The sequence below is a fragment of the Camellia sinensis genome, chromosome 9, assembly GCF_055761805.1.
Source record: "Camellia sinensis isolate YWXY chromosome 9, ASM5576180v1, whole genome shotgun sequence".
NCBI lineage: Eukaryota > Viridiplantae > Streptophyta > Magnoliopsida > Ericales > Theaceae > Camellia > Camellia sinensis.
In genome coordinates this window covers 46,044,611-46,055,872 of record NC_138969.1, presented here as the reverse complement: position 1 = coordinate 46,055,872, position 11,262 = coordinate 46,044,611, and positions in this window count along the sequence as shown.

The window sequence follows — 11,262 nt, the reverse complement described above, 5'->3', positions numbered from 1 at the left end:
AATTTGGCGTTTACTCATACAAAAAAAAAATTACAAAAGCAATCTACATTTAAATAGTAAATGACAACATGTAGTACTTAAAAAAAATTTAAATTTGCAACACACTTGTATTGTCCTTACACGAATTACAAATTTAAATAATTTTCTTAGTCACATTGCAATGTGGAAATAGAAATTACAAATTACACAAACTAAAATTAGATAACAAGCATTTCACAATAGTCCTTGATTCCGTATGTGAAACAAATGGTCACGGATGCGCACGCGAACTCTGGCCATATCTACATCCATATCCCCAACCATAAGGCCATCATCCATATTTTGTCCTCCTTCCGCGGCGGGCATGTCATTTGAAACTGAGGAACAACTGACATGTTCGTTGTGTGCATTAGCAGCTATCTCGTGCCTACGGATGAAATTATGTAAGGCCATTGACGCACCAACCAATGGCACCTGCACCGTCGCAAAATCATAGTCGGGCATGTCGTTCAGGAACTTCGAGCACGATTTCCACACTCCAAATGTTCTTTCCACCACGCTCCTCAATGATGCGTGCGCCTCGTTAAACAATTCTCTTGGGTTATCGGGTCGTCCACGATCCCGGAACTATGCTTGGTGATACTGAGACCCTTTGTATGTTGCCAAATACCCCTTCTTGTTTGAATATTCCGCATCCACAAGGTAATATTTACCTACATTTGCTTAATCAATTTAAGATTTTCAACAAAATTAATAATGAGTACTTAATTTCAAATGTGTTACCTTCTTGGGGGTACGAGAATGGTGCATGTTCGTTCTCAATTATTTCATTGAAGATGCGACTGTCATGCATGCTTCCTTCTCAACCACAAGATATGAAAATGAAGCAAATGTTGAAGTCGCATACTGCTAGTATGTTTTGGGTTGGATATCCTTTACGATCGTAATATGTGCCGGCATCACGGGCATGCAACACGGCTTCTACATGAGTATCGTCTAACGCTCCAATACAATGCTGCACCAATAACGTACAACACATGAGGTTTACATACATCACATTAAATGAAAAGTAACTGATAACAGCAACTAATATGCTAACCTTGAAAGGCACGTATTTCCCTTTGGATCGCAAATATGGATGCCTATTATTTTGATCTCTAGTGGGCTTATAATGCACTTCTGTGAACAACTTCATTGCTTCTAACACTGCATGGAAATGTCGCGACACAGTTTCTCCCGAGTGTTGGAATCATTCCTGAATTTTTCGATTAGTGCAGCCGTCCAACGTATGGATGAACATCGCAACACTTTCTTCAATGTGTAATCCGTGGGGTCTTGTAGGTACCCGTAAACCAAAGTCGCTTCGCAATGTGTCACACAACGCTTGAAACACATACAGTGGCATATGCAAATTTTGTTCACCCCTGTCTACGTGCCTATCAAATAATTCTTAAATCCAGGCACGACCGATTATAATAGAAGTTCGGCATGGGATCTTCTCCATGTACTTCAGGTAATATTCCATTGCATGTTGCGTAGCATCACCGATTACGCTATTTTGTAGGTCTTCTTCTTCTTCAGCGAGTTCGATGATTACATTATCGTAATTTCCATAGTTGCTACTTTCACATTTCCACATTATTTGTTGATAACTCCTATAATGCACACAACACACACACATCAATTATCCACTTGTAAACTAAGCACATTTGAATCATTAAAGTTGAACACATCAACTATCCATTACATTGGCCCCGTTTGGTGTAGCTGTTAAAATAGATTATAGATTATAGCTTAACAGATTATAGATTATGACTTTAATCAGAAGTTGTTAATCTGTTTGGTGTAGCTGTTGGATTATAGATTTAAGTTGCTGAGTAGTGTTTGTTAAATAAACTGTGGAGTAGTTTTTTCAAATAACTTTTATTTTTTATTATTCACTACTTATCTACATTTCTCATAAAAAGTAGTAATAATATTCTATAGTCCATTTGAGTCTTTTTCTATTTTTTAAAAAATAAAAAATAAAAAAATCTAAGAGTATAATCGTAAATTAACATGTCCACAGCAGAAACTGATAATCAGAAGCAAGGGGTGAGCAGCTTCTCAGAATCAGCTTTTTTGACTTAAAATAAGTTGTTAGAATCAGAAGCTATTTGAAAGAAGTTTAACCAAACAGTCCAAAATACCTTTTCAAAAGCCAGAAGCTATAAGTTAGCTTAGAAAAGCCCAAACAAACACCATCATTACATTCAACCATTAAAGTGAATAATGGCAAAAAAGTAAAGGTTACACCATGATCCCATATTGCGTAACACAAAAGTAGGTACCGTTCACAAAAGTAAAGTAACAGTAACTACAGCGCAGTGCAACCACAAAAAAAAAAAAGAAAAAGAAAAAAAAAGATACCCACAGAACTAGTCCACAAAAACCACACTATAACAAACCATTTCCGATCCCATTTTTGCGTACAAGACCAAACCCAAGTACTCACAGCCCTTTCGAAGCCTACAATGTCGCAAGCTAACCGACTACATTCTCATCATCTGGCATGTACATCAATATTTCCTGATAATCCGCGTTCTCCAACGCAATGCAGACGAAATGGAACAGGGGGTACTGATGAAGTCCGGGATAGCCATAAGCCGCTGCATACATGGCTCAATTCCATACTTCTGTGATGCACCAGTTCCGTGCCTGATCGTTAGGTGCTTCTGTGCTTGAACCGCCTTAGACAGATGGTTAAAACTATCCGCAAGCATCGATGCTCCACTAGAGATCTTCTTCGACTTTCTACTAGTGCTACCTTCCTTTTTCCTTTTTGTCTCGGGGTCTGCTTCTTCAAGATGGACGGTGGGGGAGTTTGGAGGTGAGTTAACGACCGGTCTGTATGGCTCAGTAAATGGTACTAACCCAGGAGAGTCCACTGAGTAGGATTCACCATCGCCAACATCCACAACCTTCTCTCCCGGTGTCCAATGGTGTTTGCCAGTCGCAGTTGCACTGGTGAATACTTCGCGCATCAACTCTTCATGTTTCAATGGTTTCGTCTTGAATTTGTAAGCGATCTTGTTTGTCTGCAAATCAAAAATCAAATTAGAATTTAATTTTTTCGTCTCAGTGACATGGAACAATCAACGAACAAGTTACTTTCCATTACATGTGTGTACAAAATTAAAGGGGCCAGTTTCATATAAGTTAAATGTAGTTACTTTTTTATGTTGTACAGTGTTCAAAATTGTAGTTATTTTGGATTGAAAGGTTTTGAAATGAACATAACTTACATATGTGAAAAGTTTACAACCAATAATGAATAGTAACAAGTACAAGATGCCATTAAACTTTCAGGACATATTACATAAAATAAAATATATGTTGGTATATACCGATTTAAGATTTTCCCACCACTCTTCCGACGCCGTGAACAACCCGGTTTCCCTGTCAAACCCAATGCTTGTCACACCCTTACTACTATCCATCAACTTGTTCCAAGCCTGCCATTCCTTTTTCAAACTTCTGTACTTGTTTTTCAGCTGTGTAATTTCATGACGTCTACCTGTGCGCTTAGTGAATTTCAGTGCAATTTCATTATACCCTGTTTTGGTTATGGTTGTACCTACCCGCCAGCTCGCTAATATTGCGTCCCTAACACACTGTAGGAAGATTTTTGTTGCTGCACTGTCCCAGTTTGCCTTATGTGCATGATCCAACTCATCAACAATTCCTTCAGTACCTGATGGGCCAACCCCTTTATTCTTAGACGGGGTGCGAGGGGACGACCGTGTTGCAGCCCTTCGACTTATGTGAGAGGACGTATTATATACATTAGAACCCAGTTGATGAATACATTTCAGACAATAAACTATGAACCATATGGAAAAGACAACTTCCACAAATTTTATCAAAACTAGTACGATAATTACTAACAACATATAGCGTTTACATACAAACGATCACAATGCAATTACTTGTTCAAAATAGTACTTCTTCAAAATAGTACTTATGTACAAGGGTAATGATTTACAAGGTTTACATTCGCAATAATAAGATGATGATCATGATGCACAACACACAAATCACCGTTTTCATTACACGCAACGTATTAATAATATGCACGACATCAGCCCGCAACTGCATGACATCGGTTGACCCAGAGTCATGGTTGAGGCTCCGTCTCCTTGATTTGTCACACCAACCAATCCAATTAACACATTGCTGATGAGTAAGAAACGTAAAACATTTATTAATTATGGAATTACAGTTTACAAACATATGGAGTGACAAATAATCATTTGTCACAACTCACCAGGGCTGGGGGCAAACATAATATGTACGTCCAGGATTTTTGTGAGATCTGGATACCTTTACAAAACAATGGCCATAGCCACAAGCACACATGCGCTGTGGCCATGTCGACGTGGCAGTAGAAAAAGAGGAAGCCATATTACTACATACAGACCAAACACATGACTAAAACAGCACCACAGATTGGGGTTATAATTGCAATACGCACATATTTGATGAAATGTAACAGTTAATTTATAACAGCATACCAGATTGAAGGAATAACAATCTACATTTATAACAACAGTTGATTGTTAACAGCATAACAGATTGAGTGAATAGGTAATTAAGCTAACTCCAACAGATTTGGGCAATTCAAATTCACTGTACAGATCATATTTGTCCATTACTTTACACTTTTTTTGTGTCCATCAGTTTTAAACATTTGTGTACACTGGAAAAAGGGTAAATGAAAGCATAATTTTTTTAAAATTAATTAATTACTAATTCATCAAATCTATTTAAACTGAAAATCAAATTAGATAATCGGAAAAAAAAATTTGATGAGGAGTGAGAGATGCACCCATAAATTAAATGTTTGTTTAAGTTTTTATTTAGATGGAAGAAATACATACAAAAAACTTATAGTCAAATCTCCAGAAATGTAATAGGTAATTTATAACGGCATACCCACAGATTAAAGGAATAGGTGTTTAAGTTACAAATTTTACTTCTTTTGATTATCAAATAAAGGAAAAATAAATAAATAAATTGTGTACGACCGTGGGTTCTAGGTAAGATTTTGCATCAACTGAATAAAAATTCAAAGCTCAACAAATCAATATTAAGGCTCACTTTGACCTTAACAAGAAGATGCGGTTGTTCTTTTAAAAAAATTTCTAAATGGTGATGAATGATTACGATCTTAACTAGAATGTAGATATGCAAAACAGATGCAAAACACTCATGGCATTGGTCCAATGTAACAGAAGGATAAGGATACCAATGAGGCTCATTTAATACTACTGAAGGTCTCAAAGTAAAGCTACTAGTTACAAAATTAAAATAGAATTTCAGAAAGTAGCATATCACAAAATTCCAATATATCACAAAATGGGCATGAGAAACAGTAAATTTGCAAGATATGGTGATGACTCGTGACATCAAAATAATGTACAAGGCATATAGAATTAAAAGCCCAAACCTATTTAAACTGAAAATCAAATTAGATTTAAAAAAAAAATGTTGATGAAAACTGAGATATGCTCTAAACAAGTAAATGTTCGTTTTAGTTTTTATTTACATGAAAGCAAGAAAAAAAAATTACACTGAAGAAAGGTAATTAATTCATCGTTTAAGTTTTTTTGTCCATTAGTTTCAGATAATTTTTGTACACTGAAAAACAAGTTAAATGAAAGAAGATTTATTTATTTTTTTTCAAATTAATAATTCATCAAATTTAATTTAAATTTTGATGAAAGCCAATTTTTAATATATGAGAATAATTTTGAAAAAGATTTTTACAAAAAATTACATTACGAATTGAAATAATTGTTATTTTCTCCAATTTTATTTTTTTTATTTAAATTGAAAATCAATCTAGGAAAAAAAATAAAAATGATGAAGACTGAGAGGTGCTCTTTCACAATTAAATGGTCATTTTAGTTTTTATTTAGATGGAAAAAAGGAAAAAAAAAAATTGTTCGTGAAATCTCCAGAAAACCCAAACTGAAGGAAGACCCAAAAGAAGAAAAATGGTTTGCTGAGCAAAGCAGAAACAAGTTATTTGTATCTATTTTTTGTTGGACACGACATGGTGAAGAGAACTAGGAAGATTGGTGACTGAACCACCGAAGTTGAACCAAGATCGAATATTTGAAGGGGAGTACATCATCATCGGTGCAAATCGGTGAAGAAAAAGCACAAAAATGGTGTTTGGCAACCGTACCTTTGTATCTCCTCGACGATCGGCTACTTGGTCTTTCCATTACAGTTTTGCCGGAGTGAGCCACTGGAGAGAGGTAGTCCACTCTACTGTAAAAGCCTCCAGGTAGAGCCAAAGATGAGAGATATGAGCATGTCTCCAAACAGATAGGAGCAACGAAGGGTAAATACGTCTTTTTACCAATCTAATGCCATACAGCTGGACTGAGCTCCTGAACTCAGCTACAGTGCAAGGTTTTGAATTTTTTTCCGTTAGAACGTAAAATAGACAGCAAACCACGTTCCCAAACACCGCCAACATATTAGTATTGTTTCGTGTAATTTGTTATAATTAAAAACTGATAATTCAAAATAGAAACCAAATGTACTTCTCACCCAATTTTATAAATTATAAAATCAAACAATTTAATTCAAACTCAAAAAAAAAAAAAAAAAAAATTATAAACAACTCAAATAAATTGTACCAAAACATCCCTTAAAGTCTTATCTTCAAAGAGGGAGGCATCATCGTATTGCATGAGGCTTATTTTGAGAAGAGCACACTTTAGTCAAAAATTAAAAAAATGATTACTCTTACAAAAAAATTAATTTTTCTCCTTATTTTTTGTATATTTTTTTTAGAACTATGCTTCTCTCTAATCTTTAATTGTACTGAAGAGACGTTGTTCGGATCGTTGGGCCTATGTTTGGGCACAATTTCGATGATTTAACCATTTATATTTTGAGATTTTTATAGGGCAGTCCTATTTTTAAGGGTTATTACCTTACAGGTCCTTAATGGAGACTCTTTTACCTATAGGTTCTGAACATTTTTGTTTATTCTGTTTTTGCCCTCATGTTTTTATACTAAGATCTGGAGATGAAAAATGAAAAAAAAAAAAAAAAATCCACTAGTTTTGATGAACCCATCTTGTGCTTCTACTTGGATCAATAACAGAACCAAGAGCACCACTTGACTCCAATGCTTTATCTCTCTCTCTTTCTCTCTCTAAATCTGTTTAAATGTAGAGAATCAATAAAATGTTTTAACAAATTAGACGTGTCACTCTCTTTCAGTGGAGGAAGAAAGAAAGCTTATATATATAAAGGGAACCTGCCGACCACCGTCGCCTCCAATATTGGCATCTTCTTTCATTTTTACCATTGCTTCCACCTCCATCGACGTCTTCACCTCCATCACCACTGACGTCTTTGCCTTCACCTCCACCTCCACCTCCACCTCCACCGTCGTTGCCAACCACTGCCGCCTCCACCTCCACCACCATAGTCGCCATCGCCTCCACCTCTAGATCTAGGATCAAGGCTCTAGGCTCTATGCCGCCGGGTCTTCTCTTTCTCTCTCTCTCTCTCTCTCTCTCTCTCTCTCTTTCCCTTTGTGTGTGTGTATATTGGGGAAGATCCTAGTGATGAATCTGTTTAAACTAGTGATAAATTTGTTTAAATTAGTGATAAATCAGTGATAAATTTGTTTAAACCAATGATAAATTTATCACTGTTGAATTTTTATAAATTTGTTTTTGTGAATTAGTAAGTGAGTGTGTATGTATGTATATGGGTATGAAATTTATCACTGATAATATTTTGTCAGTGATAATTTATCACTGCTAAATTATTGTGAATTTGTTTTTGTGAATTAGTAAGTGTGTAGATGTGTTTTTGTGAATTAGTGAGTGAGTGTGTATGTATGTATGTGAGTATGAGAGAACAAAAGAAACAATATATAAGGAACAAAAGGAAGACAACATAGGGCCCGTTTGGTGTAGCTGTTAAAACAACTTATAGATTATAGCTTAACAGATTATAGATTATGACTTTAATCAGAAGTTGTTAATCTGTTTGGTGTAACTGTTGGATTATAGATTTAAGTTGCTGAGTAGTGTTTGTTAAATAAGCTGTGAAATAGCTTTTTCAATTAATTTTTATTTTTTGTTTGTCTATATTTCTCATAAAAAAAAAATTCTATAGTCCATTTGAGTCTTTTTCTATTTTTAAAAAAATAAAAAATAAAAAAATTTAAGAGTATAATCATAAATTAACATGTCCACAACAGAAGTTGATAATCAGAAGCAAGGGGTGAGCAGCTTCTTAGAATCAGCTTTTTTGAGTTAAAATAAGCTGTTAGAATCAGAAGCTGTTTGAAATAAGTTTAACCAAACAGTCTAAAATAACTTTTTCAAAGCTAAAAGTCATAAGTTGGTCTTGAAAAGCTGAAACAAACACCCCCATACAAGGGAGAGCTCGTGAGCAGTTTCTCTGTTTTACGTATGTGGTGTGATATTGAAGGGTAAAATTGAAAACGGAAATAGGACAAGACTTAACTGGTGTTAACTTACTTCCATGGGACCGGCCGGTAAGTCCCCCTTATATTCTAGAATTCGTCAAGTACATCATTTTTATAAAAAAAAATTAAGTCGATTAAATAATGAAAATTATGTTGTCAGATCAATTTTGTATGAAAAACGAATGGTGAAAAAATAAATAGTTTATACAAAATTGATTTAAATACGTGATTACTTTTAATTGATTGACTTGATTTTTTTTACAAAGATGATTTATTTGACAAATTTTAAAATATAAATAATTTAAATTATCAAGACGAGACTTAAAAATAAGTCTAATGAGCCAAATAATACACCTCCAATTTGATTAAGAGCTCGTTTGAAAAGAAAAAGCTCCAGGCTTTTTGATTAAAATAATCACAAAAAAATAAAATAAGTTTTTTAATTTAATAAGACAAAATATTACATTTAATTCATAATTATCATATTTTTTTCTCACAAAAGTCAAAAAAATTAAAAAATCTGTTCTAAACAATATTTTTTAGCCTTAAATTAAAATAATCAAATAATTAAAAAATTAAAAAATCAACTTACATCTCAAACAAACAAAATAAGGAAGAACCTCAGTATTTTTTTAAATAAAAAATTAATTATTAACCTGAGCAGTGTTTTTCACTATCCGTCGCATGAGAGTGGCATGGGTACACCCTCCACTGTCAAATCAGACCATTGAGTCGTGCCCCGTGCATTTACTTTTCTACCTAAGATAATGCATTTTACACTTTTTAGGGATGTTTGACAAAAGTTTTTTTTTGTTTTTCTAATTTACTTTTTGAGCTAAAATTTATAAAATAATAAAATAAATTAAAATAATTAATAAAATAAAATATCACATCTAATTATAAAAAAATCTAATTATCTTCTTAAATACGGAAATTTTAGCGTACTAAAACAATAACTTTCCAAATACTCACTAAATATAATATGAAAAATATTTAGGACTCCTTTTGAAAATGACCCGCACACTATCAAAGTAATCCGTGCTCTCCTTATATGTTTGAGGTCTATTCATGTATATGTAAAGTTCATATTATAAATAGATCAGATTTGTGAGGGTCTTGTGAGAGTAGGGTCTCGACTATTAACCCTGTGAGACCCCAAAAAAAAAAAAAAAAAAAAAAAAAACAAAACAAAACACAACACAACACAGTGATACTAGCATCATTGGTTAATGCACCTAAGCAAAATGACGGTCGAATTGAGGGGTCATTTGGAAATATCATATAAAAAAAATCAGAAGCTAGTTTTTAATCTAGTATATGTTATATCACTTCTCACATAAAAAAAAAAAAAAATTAACTTTTAACCATCTTTTTAAAACACATTGAGTCACTCATTCCGTAAATTGAGTCACTCATTCTGTGTAGTGTTTTGAAAAGTTGATAAAAAGTTGACTTTTTGACTTTTTTATTGACTTTTTTGGCAAAAAAACTAGGTTATTTAGCTAAAAAATTAAATTTTTTTAGTTAAAAAATTAAAAATCTAAAAAATTGACTTTTTACCATTGTTCCCAAATGACCCGTTGATTTGAAAAAACATTCTGTAATCGAATTGAGTCACTCAATCTGTGTTGATTTGAAAAAACAAATACACCAAAATAGAGAGAGTATTTAATTTATATTTCTTTTACATTTTTTTAAAAATATTTATTTAAATTCATAATTAAACATAATTTTAAGTCATAAGAAAAAAAATAATAATTTAATGTTACATAAATTTATTGGAGTTGCACTTTTGACCACATTAGCCTCGTTTGGGAACATATCATTTTAGTTATTTTTTTAACTTTTTATGAAAAGATATGCAGAAAAACAAAAAAATAATATGACAACTTATATAAATTTTTTGACTTTTTGATTAAAATTAAAGATTTACAAACGAGGTCTAATTCTATTTAGTGTAACTTATTTGAGCTGCTAATTATTATTCTTATTTTATTTTAGGAGTTTGTGCTGTATTATTTGATACAACTTATTAAGTAAAAATAACTAAAATAAATTAATTATGTAAAAACTTGAAGGAAAAAAAAAATGTATTTTCAACTTTTGTTTTCTAATTTTCAACTTAAAATAAATAGTATCAAACATGACAATAAATTTCACCTATAAATCACTACCTATTTATTTATTTTTTTCCCGTATACGTTTACTTGCATGCAACATTACTACAATTTTGAAGAAATCTACAAATATAATAGATTGATCATAGAACTCAACGCAAAATATTTTTAAAAAAAGTAAATTCCATTAATAAGTCGAGTAAAATCTTGTCTATTTATTTATATATTTTGTAACAGTATGATAAATCTATCCTTATCAACTTAGAATATATTTAGAAAAAAAATCAATTATTCAAATTCATTTTGTTCATAGATCTTACACCGTATTAATTTAATCTATTACTGTTGGCTTATTTTTCTTACGAAAGAAAATAATGCGAGCGTGCCAGTAAGGATTGAAAAATCTTTACAGATTAAATTCAAACCAATTATCAAACGATTGCGTTGACGGTTCTTCTGCCTCAATGAAGAGGACTTCAAAATTGCCAAGTGTAGAGAAAATAAAAATTAAAAGAAAAAAGAAGGAGACGGAGAAAGACGATTGAGTGAACAATCAAAGTAATAATTACTTACCTCTACTTCTATGCTTCGAAAATGAAGTGCATAAAATGATTTGAAAATGAAGTGCTGAAAATAAATGCTTCGAAATATAAATCT